This window comes from Protopterus annectens, chromosome 8.part0 (assembly GCF_019279795.1).
Source record: "Protopterus annectens isolate FY-2018-M chromosome 8.part0, PAN1.0, whole genome shotgun sequence".
Lineage (NCBI taxonomy): Eukaryota > Metazoa > Chordata > Ceratodontiformes > Protopteridae > Protopterus > Protopterus annectens.
This window is the reverse complement of record NC_056741.1, coordinates 1,086,598,852-1,086,616,589: the sequence shown is the minus strand read 5'-3', so window position 1 is coordinate 1,086,616,589 and position 17,738 is coordinate 1,086,598,852.

Below are 17,738 nucleotides of genomic sequence, written 5' to 3'. Positions count from 1 at the left end.
CAGTAGTCTCCTGTAGAAACCACAGTCAAAAGTGTTGTAGCATCTCAGGTGGGCTGCATCCATACCTTTCTTCTCCAATTCTGTGCCTTAGTCATCCACTCTTAGCTTCAATGGAAAGGATGATGCATCTTTTTAAGTTCCATTGCATATTTGCTTTCACATTATCCAGTAGTATGTACTTCACTTCTTTAGCAATTCCATAATGGCGCCAGTGGTAGAAGCCTGACTCAGATCCAATGATTATTTTACTTCTGCTCTCTCACTCTTTCATGTTCTACTGTAATCAGCAAGACCTGATTTGATTAGATATATTGGACAATTTGTCTAGGAGAAGCTCTAAAATGCCTTTCTACCTTGGATGTATCTCATACAAGCTCAATATGCAGTCCAGCATTGCTCAGGAGTCCCTTCTTCTTTTGAAATTTCAGCCATACACAGAAACATATTCAGTGTCACTGTGTCACTCAGGCTAATGCCTGACTATACAGGATAATGTTTTATTCCCATACAGCACATACAGAGTAGAATATTGATTGGATATATTTAATTTCTCCTGCTCATTTTTAGCACATCTGTTTTACATAAGGATGTTTTTTTTTAACATTTCTCCTTTTCCATGTCTGTGGCTGTGGCCTTTAAAAAAATCACACACAATGTGCTACATGTCCAGCATTTGTTATTTGACTTTCTGACAGTTCCTCCTTTTGCTCCACCACTTTACCATAAAGTATTACTTGTCATCAAGCATGTGAAAAAATGTGCAAATAATCATTTGCCACTTTTCTTACTTCATATATGCCTCTTACTAAGAAGCAAATGACTTAAATATACTTTTATATTTTAAAATTGCTGAGAGCAAATACTTCTTATCTTGTTAGTCATTTAATCAACCAAAGATTAAGTGACAAAGAATGTCATGTTCAGCATGACCAAAAGACATTACAGTCTCAATTAAACCAAATTAAACTTTAGTATGCTGCAAAATGTTCCTAGAAGTCAACATCATCAAAATCAGCAATTTCCTGTTTTCAATTTTCAACATGGATCCGGGTATCATGTCAACTGTTGCTATCTCTATCAATTCAATACCACTCTCCTACCTACCTTCTTTGACAGTCATGCCTGAATGTTGCAGGTCTTCTCTCATACAATTCAGCTATCTTTTTGCTGTATACTCGCATTTCCTCTTGCCTTTTTTGTCTCTCTAACTCTTCTTCACTAGATTGTCTTCTGCTTTCCTGTACATGTGCCCGGACATATGTATTCTGTTCTCTTTGGCCTGCTCTGCAATTAGAGCTACTTTGTTTTTTGTGCTGATGTCCTCATTTCTTGGTGTGTCCTACAGTGTGCATCATATCAACTGTCTCAGGTAATTCATCTCCATCAGCTCTAGCTTCATCACCTGCTCTGTCTACACTGCACAGGTGTCTGTGTCATATTACTGGTTACACTACTGTTTTGTTCACCTTACTTTTCAGCTACTTTGGCATTTTTCTGTCACACACTACACCCTGACAATCTCTGCCAGTTGGCTGCAGGCCTTCTGATTCTTGCTTTGACCTCCTCATTCAGACATTTTTTCTCTTCAACCTCTCATCCAGATGCTTGACTCTGTTAAGCTGTTCCATCAATCTCCCTTTTATCTCAATCTTCATCTTTTCTGATTTCCCTAATCTTCTGCCATGACAGCTGTCTGTACTCTATTTCATCCCATGTTCCTTCTGTTATGCATTCTATTACTTTATAATTTGCTGAAGTTCTTATTCAGAGTTGGCTTATAATGTCACATCATCTACACACACAAGCTTTGTTGATCTTTCTTCTCTGAGCTGATTGCTAAAGTAGTCCATCACCACTATAAGCAGCAGTAGACACAGAGCTGAACTCCAGTGCACAATCACTCCCACTGAGAACTTCTTTGTGAATCTAAACCTGTTCATACATGTGTCATTGGGTCTTTGTACATAGTCTGCATTAATCCTTTTTACAATTGTAGCCAGACTTCAAGCATCACAGGACTACCTAAACCATCTTTCCTGAGACCTTGTCATATGCATTCTCCAAGTCTAGGAATGCCCAGTTGGACTTTTCCTCATCTCTAGCTTCCTCTCAACTATCTGTTTTGCTGAAAATTCGGATTAGTTGTACTGCATCCTGATATGAATTTGAACTGCTCATGTCCCACCTTACTTTTGTCTACTCTGTATGACAATTTCCCTCTCCAGCATTGTCATGCAGTGTAAAAAGTGTTTGATACCTCCATACTGCCCACAGTTGTGAATGTCCCCTTTATTCTTATGTACCAGCACTAAGTTTATTCTCCATTCATCTGGGATACATCCTTCTCTCTATACTGCTATGAATACCCTCTGGAACTATGTCTCCCCTAACTGACCAAACATTTTGAGCATATCTGCTATGAGCTCATCTGAGCCTGCTGCTTTCCCTGACTTCATATTCCTTACTGCTGTTCTTACTTCTTCTAGGGTGGGCTGTTCTTTCTGGTTAAGAAGACAGCCCAGTTGCAGCACATTTTCTAGAAGCACATGATAAATGTAATGAGGGCTTGAAAGGAACTATTTTAGAACAAGTTTGTGTTTCTATATTCAGTGATATTGATGTTAAAACTAGGTTAGTGCAGAAAGAAACTGTATATATTTTAAAATTTAAAACTATGTTTCCTTTTGGGCTAAATGAAGAGCTCAACTGGAGGGTATTAGCTTGTTGAACTTCTGTACTAATTGATTAATTATGTAATTATCTCATTTTGCTATGTATATAAGCTGCTGCTTTATGTAAGTGTTTTATTCTCCTTGAAGGCTTTGGCCGAGACGTCAGAGAGAGAGATTTTGTGCTTATAATAAATCCTGGTGGAACTTGTTCCTGTTGTTTGTTACTTATTTTGGTTCCTGTTGTTCCAGCTTTATGCCTACTGATCCACAGTTCCATCTACCTCGGATATTTAGAGATAACATGGAGGGAAGTCAAATGTCCCTGGACAATTATTTGGTGAATTCCTCATCTGCTTCTAACCAAATGGATAGAGGTGAGAGACAAGCTCCACAAAGAGTTATAAATGAGGGCACCAGTATATGGGAAAAATGGGAAGAAGATAGACGTTCGAGACCCACTAATCCATTTTCTGGTGTGGGCAGAAAGATTTCGTTAGCAGTTAATGCAGAACATAAAACACTTTTTGATGAACTGGAAAAGCTGATGTGGAAGGAAACTTGTGCACTATAACATCTGTGGGCTACAAAATATGTGGAGACTGACACTACACCTAGAGGTTTGAGAGTTTTTAAGGATCCTCCAGCCCTTTTGATTTGAGTGTGGAAACAGATATTTCTTTCCACAAAGGTGGGTACATGCTGCCCACAAATGTGTGAGTGAATGGCTCCAGATATTGATAGAACGTGATCAGATTAAACATAAAGAATTGTGTTCTGACATTAAAAAACTCTGTACTGATTTAACCAATGTGGTTCCGTCCGTGTTGTTGTGAATTTCTCAAACAAACCAACGGTAAATTAAAGGAATAATGAAGTGACTTTGCTCAACAGAAAGAAAGGCAAACTTGTGCGGACATTCGTGACTATGAATCTAACAGAGCCGTTTATGTCCAGGACTGAGCTCTAACTTGTCACTTACGCCTAAACGCCGCAAGCAGGTTAGGTTTTGCCCTGATGATGCCGGAAATCAAGCCTTCAACTCCTCGGCTCGAAGGAGGGTATACTTTCCCACGAAGAAGATTCTTCCCAATGGGAATGATGGCGACTTTCCTGTACTTCCAGCAGCCGAGCACAGGGACAGATTTTGCCATACTTTTCGGAGAAACTCTTCCTCTTCCTCGATTCCTCCAGCCCAGGGACAGAACGTGCTTTGGGAACAGTTTTCAAACCCAGGGGGGGCAACGTTTTGGACAGAGGTCAAAAAAACGGAGCGGTAATATTTGTTTTACTCAGCATACTAATGGAGTGTTGAATGTTACAAATTATGCAGTTAATCTATCCAGTTATAATTTTAGTGATACAGAAATGTGTGTACTGAATAAGGGACTTAAATTTGTCCCTCACGTAGTTACTCGTTTGCATGATATAAAAAGTGATATGTTCGCTTTTTAAAAAGTGCTAGAAAATGCATTTAAAATATTTTTTTAGTAAGAATGTTTTTTCTGCATCAGAAATAGAAAATGAGAGTTTAGATAGCTCTATGGATAGCTTTTATTCATGTGCTTCAGAAAATGATGATAATAATGCATATTTTATGTTTGATACTTCTAATGTTCCTTCGCACAGTACTTTTATGCCTGAAACTCTTAATGTTGAAGTATGTCAATTTGTTAGCCTGGTAAATTATTTTTCTGAGTTAGAATTTAAGGATTTTATGAATAATAGGTCCAACATAGTTTATAATATGTCTATTCAAGAATGGAAAGCACTGTTAACTTTGAGTAAGACACATGATATTGTTTTTAAACCCTCTGACAAGGGCAACAAATTGGTGGTTATGGGTTTCTATGATTATATGGATATGTGTATGCAGCATCTTTGTGACAGCAATACGTATAAAGCTGTGGAATCTGAAATTTTCTTTTCAGCTATCAATGATTACAAGGAGCTGATTAATAAGGGACTAAGACTTGGCTATTTTCGCCAGTCAGATGTTAAAAAAAAGTTTTAGACAAAAGGCTGTAAAATGGCTTTATTTTACTGCCTGCCTAAAATTCATAAGAACTTATACAAACCCCCCGGGAGACCCATAGTCTCAGGGTCAGATTATTTTCTTCATAATTTAGGTGTGTTTTTGCATCATTTTTTGTCCCCTTATGTTATTAAATTGCCCTCTTATATAAGTGATGTCTTTGATTTTTTGAATAAAATAAAAGATGTTAAAATAAATAGAGATATGATTTGGGTCAGTATTGATGTAAAAAGTTTGTATACAAGCATTAGACATGAGTTTGGTTTGGAAGCCCTTAGGTTTTTCCTTGGAAACTCTCCTGCTTCAGAATATGTGATGGAAATGGTTTATTTTTGTTTGACACATAATTTTTTTGAGTTTAACAATGTTATATATCATCAGTTACAAGGCACAGCAATGGGGGCTTCATTTGCCCCCATGTATGCAAATCTTTTTATGGGTTTTTTTGAAGCAAATGTAATTTATAAACACAGATTTTTCCAAGAACATGTTATTCATTATTTTAGATATGTTGATGATTTAATATTTTTGGTGGATAGTGATAAAGATACAATCATTGGATTTTTTAATGAAATTAATGTTAATAAATTTCATATTAAATTTGATGGCCTTAATATTGGTCATATTATTCCTTTTTTAGATGTAGTATTGGACATCTCAAATGGTGAGAATATTATAACCTGGCCTAATAAAAAATTTGAAGGGACATGTCAGTATCTACATGGAAACAGTAGTCATCCATCACATGTTATTGAGGCTTTACCCTATGGTAAAATGCTACGTATTTCCAGGCTATGTAATAGATCTGATATATTTCATAAAGAAATGTGCCTCTTGGTGGAATCTTTTTCCACCCGAGGCTATGGTAAAAATATTTTGGAAAAAAGTTTTACAAGATTGTGTACAGGGGTTAAACCTAGATATGAAAGATCTATTCATCAGAAAAAGTGTAATAGAATACAACATGATAATTTAGGTTCAACTAAAGAGAAAATTTATTTTGTTACTACTTATGGTTGCTTTACCAAACAGTTCCTTGATATTGTTATTCAATATTGGCTTTATTTTTGCTCTCTTAGAAATGTTCAACAATGGCTTGATGTAAACATGAAGTTTTCTTACGCAGCGCAAGAATATAAAAGATTTTCTTGTAAGATCTAAGATTAAGATGCCTGTATTAAAAATGTATATGGAACCTGTTAAAGTTGGGACCTTTCCCTGTGGGAGATGTAAGGTCTGTAAACATATTGTATCTAATTTTAACTTTATTAATAATGTTAAATTTGATAGTCGGGGTATATTTAGTTGTAATTCTGAGGGTGTCATCTATGCTTTACAATGCCCCTGTAACAAATTTTACATCGGGGAAACAAAGAGGGCTTTTAAAATAAGATTTTTGGAGCATTTAAGAGACATCAAAAATGGTAAAGAAGACAGCCCAGTTGCAGCACATTTTCTAGAAGCACATGATAAATGTAATGAGGGCTTGAAAGGAACTATTTTAGAACAAGTTTGTGTTTCTATGTTCAGTGATATTGATGTTAAAACTAGGTTAGTGCAGAAAGAAACTGTATATATTTTAAAATTTAAAACTATGTTTCCTTTTGGGCTAAATGAAGAGCTCAACTGGAGAGTATTAGCTTGTTGAACTGCTGTACTAATTGATTAATTATGTAATTATCTCATTTTGCTATGTATATAAGCTGCTGCTTTATGTAAGTGTTTTATTCTCCTTGAAGGCTTTGGCCGAGACGTCAGAGAGAGAGATTTTGTGCTTATAATAAATCCTGGTGGAACTTGTTCCTGTTGTTTGTTACCTCCATGCTCAAGACTGAGTACTTTTTCTAAACTGTTAAATAAAAACTTCTTCCTTGAGTGCTGAAATAAGACATGGTTTCCTCACTCCTTCTAATAGTATACACATACTCATAAATTCTTATCCTCAACTGATTCTGTTTTCTATATGCAAAATAAACTACATGATAAGAATTATGCTAAGCACACAACACTCACAGTGTTGCAATTAAATCTCTCATTATTTCTACGGGTCCTAGGATAAGAAGGAACAGTGATATTAGTCACATCTAAAATAACCCTACACTGATAGCAAGCTCCATACTTGGTCATCAAATATATCCCACTATTCTTGTTTGAACTTTCAAAGGTGTTCTTTAAATTTCTTCCCTTTTTGTATGCAAACTTAGGGGCATTCACTAATTTCTCATTTATTCCATAATAATCAAGTGCTAACTTCCAGTTTTTATAAATCAAGTTTTTAACTTCATTGCTTTGTCCACCATATGTAATAACCATTGCCTTCTCATAATTACTTTCTGCTCCTTTTTTAACAAAACTATACTTTTCAGTTTTTAAAATGTGATACTTCATATCACTATTCCAATTTGCTTTTCATTTAGTTTGAGACTCATTTAATTTTCTTTGATTCTTCCTGAAACTAAAGGCTGTTCAGTAGTCTCCTGTAGAAACCACAGTCAAAAGTGTTGTAGCATCTCAGGTGGGCTGCATCCATACCTTTCTTCTCCAATTCTGTGCCTTAGTCATCCACTCTTAGCTTCAATGGAAAGGATGATGCATCTTTTTAAGTTCCATTGCATATTTGCTTTCACATTATCCAGTAGTATGTACTTCACTTCTTTAGCAATTCCATAATGGCGCCAGTGGCAGAAGCCTGACTCAGATCCAATGATTCTTTTACTTCTGCTCTCTCACTCTTTCATGTTCTACTGTAATCAGCAAGACCTGATTTGATTAGATATATTGGACAATTTGTCTAGGAGAAGCTCTAAAATGCCTTTCTACCTTGGATGTATCTCATACAAGCTCAATATGCAGTCCAGCATTGCTCAGGAGTCCCTTCTTCTTTTGAAATTTCAGCCATACACAGAAACATATTCAGTGTCACTGTGTCACTCAGGCTACTGCCTGACTATACAGGATAATGTTTTATTGCCATACAGCACATACAGAGTAGAATATTGATTAGATATATTTAATTTCTCCTGCACATTTTTAGCACATCTGTTTTACATAAGGATGTTTTTTTTTAACATTTCTCCTTTTCCATGTCTGTGGCAGTGGCCTTTAAAAAAATCACACACAATGTGCTACATGTCCAGCATTTGTTATTTGACTTTCTGACAGTTCCTCCTTTTGCTCCACCACTTTACCATAAAGTATTACTTGTCATCAAGCATGTGAAAAAATGTGCAAATAATCATTTGCCACTTTTCTTACTTCATATATGCCTCTTACTAAGAAGCAAATGACTTAAATATACTTTTATATTTTAAAATTGCTGAGAGCAAATACTTCTTATCTTGTTAGTCATTTAATCAACCAAAGATTAAGTGACAAAGAATGTCATGTTCAGCATGACCAAAAGACATTACAGTCTCAATTAAACCAAATTAAACTTTAGTATGCTGCAAAATGTTCCTAGAAGTCAACATCATCAAAATCAGCAATTTCCTGTTTTCAATTTTCAACATGGATCCGGGTATCATGTCAACTGTTGCTATCTCTATCAATTCAATACCACTCTCCTACCTACCTTCTTTGACAGTCATGCCTGAATGTTGCAGGTCTTCTCTCATACAATTCAGCTATCTTTTTGCTGTATACTCGCATTTCCTCTTGCCTTTTTTGTCTCTCTAACTCTTCTTCACTAGATTGTCTTCTGCTTTCCTGTACATGTGCCCGGACATATGTATTCTGTTCTCTTTGGCCTGCTCTGCAATTAGAGCTACTTTGTTTTTTGTGCTGATGTCCTCATTTCTTGGTGTGTCCTACAGTGTGCATCATATCGACTGTCTCAAGTAATTCATCTCCATCAGCTCTAGCTTCATCACCTGCTCTGTTTACACTGCACAGGTGTCTGTGTCATGTTACAGTACTGTTTTGTTCACCTTACTTTTCAGCTACTTTGGCATTTTTCTGTCACACACTACACCCTGACAATCTCTGCCAGTTGGCTGCAGGCCTTCTGATTCTTGCGTTGACCTCCTCATTCAGACATTTTTTCTCTTCAACCTCTCATCCAGATGCTTGACTCTGTTAAGCTGTTCCATCAATCTCCCTTTTATCTCAATCTTCATCTTTTCTGATTTCCCTAATCTTCTGCCATGACAGCTGTCTGTACTCTATTTCATCCCATGTTCCTTCTGTTATGCATTCTATTACTTTATAATTTGCTGAAGTTCTTATTCAGAGTTAGCTTATAATGTCACATCATTTACACACACAAGCTTTGTTGATCTTTCTCCTCTGAGCTGATTGCTAAAGTAGTCCATCACCACTATAAGCAGCAGTAGATACAGAGCTGAACTCCAGTGCACAATCACTCCCACTGAGAACTTCTTTGTGAATCTAAACTTTTTCATACATGTGTCATTGGGTCTTTGTACATAGTCTGCACTAATCCTTTTTACAATTGTAGTCAGACTTCAAGCATCACAGGACTACCTAAACCATCTTTCCTGAGACCTTGTCATATGCATCCTCCAAGTCTAGGAATGCCCAGTTGGACTTTTCCTCATCTCTAGCTTCCTCTCAACTATCTGTTTTGCTGAAAATTCAGATTAGTTGTACTGCATCCTGATATGAATTTGAACTGCTCATGTCCCACCTTACTTTTGTCTACTCTGTATGACAATTTCCCTCTCCAGCATTGTCATGCAGTGTGAAAAGTGTTTGATACCTCCATACTGCCCACAATTGTGAATGTCCCCTTTATTCTTATGCACCAGCACTAAGTTTATTCTCCATTCATCTGGGATACATCCTTCTCTCTATACTGCTATGAATACCCTCTGGAACTATGTCTCCCCTAACTGACCAAACATTTTGAGCATATCTGCTATGAGCTCATCTGAGCCTGCTGCTTTCCCTGACTTCATATTCCTTACTGCTGTTCTTACTTCTTCTAGGGTGGGCTGTTCTTTCTGTTTCAATGTAGGCTGTGCCTGGGGCAGTACAGCTTCTGTGGGGTTTTTCATCATTCAGAAGCTTTTTGAAGTTTTCCTTCCATCTGCCTTTAATGTCATGTGGACTGGTGAGCTGGCATATCATGTGAAGGGTGTTTGGTGACTATGTTCTTTATCTTTCGGTCTTTGTTTTGCAGTCTGATAGAGTTTCTTTCTGCCTTGCACTGAGTCACTTTCCAGAAGCTGGTAGAGTACATCTGATGTCTTGTTCTTTGCTATTGTAGCTGCTATCTTAACCTCTTTGTTAACCAATCAATATTCCATCTTAGCCTTTTCTGTCTTCTCTATCTCCCACTTTTTCCTGCACTCCTTTTTTTTTGAAAACTTCGCAGTCTTCTGCATTCCACCACTAGCTTTCCTTATATACCTTATTTCCATACCTGGGTTAGCCACATACCTGTTCTATAGTCCTCATACAGGCTTTATTGAGATGCTGCCATTCTTCTTCACCTCTACCTATGTCCTCTTCTTCTGAGGTGTTAGAGTTCTGGGTGTTTCCTTGAACTCATCTGCTTTCACTCTAGCCAACGTCCAGGTTTTCAGCCTAATTCCTGTTGACCTTAGAGCCTTCACTAAATAATGTTTCTAGCAGATTAAAGCCACCAAGGAATTTATGCTGTTGGCCAACTGTTCTACTAGGTAAAACTTTATAGTCTATGACTGTACTCCAATATGTTTTTCATACTAGGAGGAAGTCTACCTGAGTCGCACGATGACTACCCTTGTAAGTGATCTTGTGACTATCTCTTTTGCTCAACAATTTGTTATCCAACCTTAAGGCCTTTTGACAGACAGAAGTCTAGAATGGCCTCATCTTCTTTACTACTGTTTCGCCATCCATGTGGACCCAGACAGTCCTTATATCCTATACTGTCTGTCTGTTAACATTATCAATATCAACTCGTTATGTCTTGCTTTATATAGTAGGCCCTGCAATTGCTGCTTTAATGCCCTCTTTTGCTTGCTATCACAGCCGTCCTGTAGCACATATGCTGAGATTATGAATACTGACCCATCATTACACTGAAGTCTGACTGCTATGAGTCTATCATTAATTCTGATAACATACATCACAGTCATCAGAAGACTATCCCTAACCACAATTTCCACACCATTTCTAGCTTGTCATCCAGATGAGCAGTAGATTATGGATCCCAATTCAAATGGCTTTGCTGCACTACCCTTCTGACATGTTTCCTTGATGAAAGGCAAAGAGCATAGCCATTGTAAAGCTGTATTTCTTTTAAGAACATCTACTCTCCTCAAAAGACAAATGGAAAGAATGTACATTAATGAAACACAAACCAGTGATAGATGAAGCAGTAGCATAGTAAGGGTGGGGTGATGAGGGCAACTGCCTCAGGTACAAAGTGTTAGGGGTCCAATTGAGAGCTCCTGCATTTTAATCTGTTTTTTTTTTTTTTGGGGGGGGGGGGTACTGAAATGCCAGTACAGAAAGGCTCTTCAGATTGTGAAGAAAAAGCTATTTTTTTTTTGCTGTTCAGTTGAAGAGCTGTGGGGGTGTTTATCTCTTTGAAAAAAAGACTCCAATAATCAGCCTTCTACAGTAAAAGCCAAAGCCTTTTGTGTGCTGGGGGGTGAGAATTTGTAGAAAGCTGATTGGAGGTGGGGTGATACTTAAGAGACTAGCACCAGATGCTAAATGAGCCAGCTACGCAGGTACGGCTCTAGATGAGGTACACAGACACATGCTGTGTTTAACCAGGACATATCAGAAGCAAACTAATAGAACAATGTCAGTGTTTAATTCTATTACACCTTCCAAGTATTCTCAAGCTAGGAAAGAAGTAGGCCACATCCTGGTCTCCTGGCAACTCACAGTATTCAGATACCAATCCAGATTCCATATATTGCTTTATGTATTTATCTATGAAAGTGCATATTTATTTATTAATTCTTACTCTCTATCTTATTTAGTCAAGTAGCAAAAATCAATTTTTCCTGTCACCGTAGTTGTACCTGCTATCTTGCCAAAGACTATCTTCTGCACTCAGGAATGAATTGAAGCTCAAAAACTGTGGACCAGATATATCAGCATGAAATTTATGACAGGTGATAGAATCAGGAATCTAAAATTGTTCAGCCATCAAATGAAGGGAACCTTGGACATGTAGTGTCCTACGTTTATTGTGCAGGCCTCCACACTTGGCTGTTTGTGCTTCTATAATACCTGTGAGTATTGTCTTATAAAACGTGTCCAAAAGGAAAAGACAGTCCAGCACACGCTGAGTCATTTAACTCATTTATTCAGATCATCCCTGTGCCTAGCCTGGACATCTGTGACTACAAGACCTTGGATTGCATCTAAAAGCACACATGGACATGGAAAGTTGAAATAAGTTTTTTTTTTTGCACTTGCTCTAACTATCTCAATGTTATTTAACAATTCTGTGCTGTATTTATTAATTTTGCTGAATTTATCACTGTTTTTCAGCCTGCACTTATTAAAGAAATGTTATCTGTTTGTTACTGTACTGCTCAAGTCATTTGAATAGTATTCTGATATTTCCAACCCTTCTCCTATACTACAAAAGCTGTTCTAAGTTGACCAAAGTTCTCCTACATTTCCCAAAATATTTCTGTTTTGCAAAAGTTTTTTTTCTGTGTTTGTAGAAGTTCTCCTATGTTTGCACACATTTCTCTGTATTTGGAACATTTCTCAGGGTCTGTGAACTTATTTCCAAAGATTCCTGATACTACAGGAGTTCTGTCTTTTGTTGTAAAGAATTTGTTACTGCACTTGAGCTCAAAACCAGGTTGTTTTACAATAAGAAGGTTTTATCTGAGCTCTGGTGGGAGCAGAGAGCTGATTCAACCCATCAGAGTTGGTAATCACTACTGAAGGCTTATTGTGTTTTTATCTGATTGGCCTGAAGGCCTGGCAGCTTAACTGTGTAAAAGTCTTTCATCCTGCTGGTATAAAAGTATTACATTTTTGTGAGACTGTGCTTTTTTATTCAAAACTTCCTGTACCTGGCTTGGAGACCTGTGACTACAAGATATTGGATTGCTTCTAAAACATCTGTTGACCTACAAAGCTGATATAAGTTGTAACATCCCCTCTCTGGGCCAGTAATCAAGGAGCCTGAATCCTCACCACTGACACTGGAGAGGGACGTTCACTTGGAACAAAAAAAAATAGATACACACAGTATTTCCAGATGTTTCTCTTTGCATCAAGCACAATTTCCCTTAAGAGCACACAGGGAACAGACTCAGTCTGGGGTCTGGATTTCTCTCTGTCTCCCACCAGGTCCCAAGTAATACTCCCCACTGGCACAGCTATAGAGTTGAGTCCCCAGCCAAGTGTCCAAGCCAAGTCCTCCAGCACCCTCTGTGAAACCAGTGCTTCATGTCCCTACTCCAAACAGCTGACACTCTTTGAGATTTGATTTTCAGCACGCGCACACACACACACACACACACACACACACACACACACACACACACACACACACACACACATCTGGGAAAAGCTGGCACAGATTTACTAGCTGTGCCTCCTTCTGCCCAGATTATGAGGTAGTTACTGCCACTAGACACTCCAAAGCCAGCTATTCTAAGGCTCTTACAAGGGTACCCAACTATACTGAGTGAAATTAATATTAATACAAATGGTAGTGTTTTGACCAATGCAGTAAGGCTTTCAGGAGTGGCCATGGGGGAGGGTCACCAAATAAGTATAAGTATTCTCAAAGGTTAAAATATTCTCTAAAGAACCAGCCACAATAAAAAGTTTAAATATATTTAATAATAATAAATAATAAAAGAACATGAAAATACTAAATATCTATTACAATAAACACCAAAGTTTCAATCACAGGAAATATTAAAATAACACAGATGAATAGATTTACTCAGAGCTGGGAACTGCTGGTGGAAGGATTACTATGTATTTATCTGATTGGCCCGAGAGCTTAGCTGTGTAAAATTTTTCATCCTGCTGGTATGAAAGCCTTAAAGTTTTGTGAGACTGTGCTCGTTTATTCAGAGCTTCCCTTTACCTGGTTATCTGTGCTTTGTATATAAGCAGACCTCTCAAGTTTAAACGCCACTATAAGAAATGCTCTCCATAGTCTCCCACTCTTTATAGCTGCTGAAAGAGTTGCCAGTTTGTGCAAAGGACAGCACTACTGCAGGTCATTTAATGGTATACTACTAAGCACTCTCACTTAGTCCTTTAAGTGACTCTCCCATACTCCTTTCTATCTAGTACAGATCTGGTATAATGGATTGGTGCTTACCTGTCATCTCTGTTTTTGGCCTGGTGGATTTGAATATCCTGAAGCAGTGTAATATCTGCTTCATATTCACTGACAACCATTTAGTTTTACAACACCTCAGTGCGTGAGAGCTGTAGATACACAATGTCTTTGGAGGCAAAGATCTCATATACACACATCAAAATGCAAACTAGGTTGTCAGTGTTACACCCAAAACACTCACTACCAAAACTAAGGAACAAACACATAGACCCACATTTGCAGAAGTATTCACTTATAACCTACCCAACCATCTAAGACCTCCTAAAAGCATCTCTCAGTGATCCCGTGCACACTAAAAAGACAGCATCTCACACAATACATAACTCTGAAAATCATAGTAGCCCCTCTTCCAAGCCCATAAGTCAACACACTGCACAGCCAAACATTCTAGTCATTGGGGATTCCATTATAAGACATACTGATGTCCTCCTTACCAGGTTAAACAAGGAGAAGATCACAGTGAGCTGTCTGTCTGGAGCAAGAATCTGTCAGATCATGCATGTACTTTGGTCTTTAAACCACAAGAACCAGTATGATATGGTCATAGTCCATCTGGATGTAAAAGAATTATGATGTACCTCACTGGACTATATATGAAGAGAGACATGATAGAGCTCTCTGAAGATGTGTCCCAGATGGGTTTGCATCTGTCCTTGAGTGGCATTCTACCTTCACCAATGATAATGCTGCAATACCAGCAAAAAATTACTTCAACAATTGGCTTAGTTTTTGGTGTCACAACAAGGGGATCCAATATCTGTCAGCCTGTGGAGACAGGGTTAACAAACCCGTTGCTTTCCCAGAAATGGTTTGCATTTGTCACAACTTGGCTTCCAGACACTGGCAAAAACTGTATCTATTCCCATAGTGCCTTTTTTAGGCTGTATTAAGTTGTTAGACCCTCCAATATAACAAATATCACTCACAACTGCTTAAAGGTACTGACGCTCAACACTAGTATTTAAATAAAAAAACTACATTCCCTGGAAGCAGTCCTCACTCTGGAGAGCTCAGACATAAGTGCAGTCACAGAAACATGGTTAGAGCCATGGAAAGAACTCTGGCTATCAAAAGATACAATGCCTTTTATATATTTCGAGCCAAATCAGCTCAAGATAAAACAAAGGGAGAAAGTGTCTCAGTGTTAATAAATACAAGTACACTGCTAGACCAGTCAAACAACATGACTCGCTTGAGGTGCTCCATGTCCAACTAACCATAGATAAAACCCCCTACAATAACCTTGCTAGCTACAGATCACCTAACACCAGTCTGGAAAACCACACCTCCAACCTAATCATACTGGAATATTTTAACATTTAGCCTAACACCATACTCATGGGTGGCTTCAACTACCCCTTCATAAACTGAGAGACGTATATGACCCATAATTCATTTACTCAGAAGTGCTTGGACTTTGTCAATGCAAACACTGTACAGCAACCAGTTAGCTTCCCAACTAGAGGTACAAATATCCTAGAACTAGTGCTCACAAACATGGGGTTTGATGCTCCCTCCCATGCATTAACTCCTCCCTTGTAAGATCTAACCACAAAATGATCCCCTTTAGTATTAAAACTAACATAGAACCCCCATCAAATTCCAAACATGTTTAGAACTTTGCTAACACCACTTACTTCAAAGTAAATGACAGCTTATTAAACTTCCAAGCTCCTCTGAACCCAGATGACACTGAGACCTACTCTGAGCAGTACACAGAAGCATTGTACAACTGCATTCGTAGATGCATACAGGAGGCAGTACCTGTCCAAGTCAAACCTATGATTACTGTAAAAAATAAACCACCCTGGTGGACCTCTAGTATAAATAGTTTATTCTACTAAAAGAAAAAAGTCCTCGCCAAAACCAAGAAGGGATAGACAAAACAATGGACTAGACAAATTAGAGGGCTGGCCAAATCTGTCAAACTAAACTATGAGGTAAAGATAGCCTCCCAGGTGAAAGATAACCATAACGCTTTTTTTTTAAATTATGTTCATAACCTCTGGGAAATGCTCAGCAATGTGCAAAATAAATTATGAATGGCAACACTTACACCTAGTCTTAAACTATAGAAAAGCTAATGGCCGACAAGTTTAGTTCAAACTTCTCTCTCCATCACCTCCTACTGCACCCAGAGAAATACCCCATCAGTTATTATGAGGGAACAGGTCCTTACTGCACACCCTAAAGTCACCTCCATGGGTCCTGACAGCATTCCAAGATGTTTCTTAAATAGCTTAAAACAGAATCCATCAGAACCACTAGAAACCCTCTTTAACTAAAGCCTCTGGACGGGCTTTGTCCCAGAAGAATGGAGGACTGCAACAATCTTCTCTCTGCACAAGGAGAGCCCATCATCTGACCCAGGGAACTACAGCCCCATAAGCTTGACCAGTCTCATCTGCAAGGCCATGGACAGAATTATCATGGATCTAATGAATAATGACATAGGAACTCTACAAACACTGGACCAGACACAATTTGGCTTTGTCAAAGGGGGGGTCTTACCTGCTCAATCTGTTGTTCAAGAACGTCACCAGGACGATGGATGAAGGTAAAATGATACACACCACTTATCTAGACCTGGCTAAAGCTTTTGACACAATCCCCCACTCAGTGATCATAGATAAACTTAATGAGTTAGATAAAACCCCCCTACATCATCAGATAGACATCCACTTTTGATAAGAAATCTGTTAGTAGCAGTGTCTCACAGGGATCAGTGTGGGGACCCTTCCTGTTCGGTATATACTTCTGTGAAGTGAAGGCCAATGTTGGGGGCCATTGGCTCACCAAGTTCACTATCTACTGTAAGCTGGGAGCAATAATTGAATCCCCAAATGATGCTGACATCCTACAAACAGGCCTAAAAATGACAAATGACTGGTGCCATAACCATGGTCTGAGACTAAATGCTAAAAAATCCATAATCATAATCATAATGATACCCTTCATTAAATCATATATCCCTGCAAACTATAATATTGATATCACACCCCTAAAAGTAGACCCACTGGTTTATTTTTCAGTGAGCTGTGCTTCAGGTAAAGTCGGTTCTGCATAGGGTCATCCCCATCTGCAAATGCAACCAAAATAACTGTATTTGATTCATATTTCTTACACCAAAATATTTTTTCTCCTTTAGGTAGCCACATATAAGCACAGTTGTGTTAACCAGTTAAATATTCAAGCAGTGAAGCACTTTTACCTAATGATGGAGTAACTGAGTTTTTGTTAGAATGTGTTATAGGCTTTGTTTTTGCTCATATTTTTTTTTTCAGATTTGATAGAAATATCCACAGCTGAAGGGTATGGAGATGAGGGGTAGATTTACCCACAGTTATGCAAATTTGGTCATAGTTTGTGTAAAAAGCAACATTTCTTAGGAAACATTTTTAAAGTAAAGCTTTATGTCAGATGCTTTTGACAATTTCGTATTTATTTTTTGAGTGTCAGAAGAAGAGCACACAGAATTTATTAGTGATGCATAGGAGTCAGGTTATTCACTTACTTCATAGGAGTCAGGTTATTCACTTACTTTTAGGGTAGATGAGACTGTTTTTTTTTTTGTTTTTGTTTTTTTTTTGCAGTTGCATCTATAGATAGAATAAAAAGTATTAAGTGCACTTTAAAAAAGAAAGAACCAACAGCTGATGCATTCCTTCATGCCAGTAACGTGTATCACACACATCCTATCTAGTCCTTCCTATCCAATGAGTTTTTTCAGAATTTTGAGCCTGAG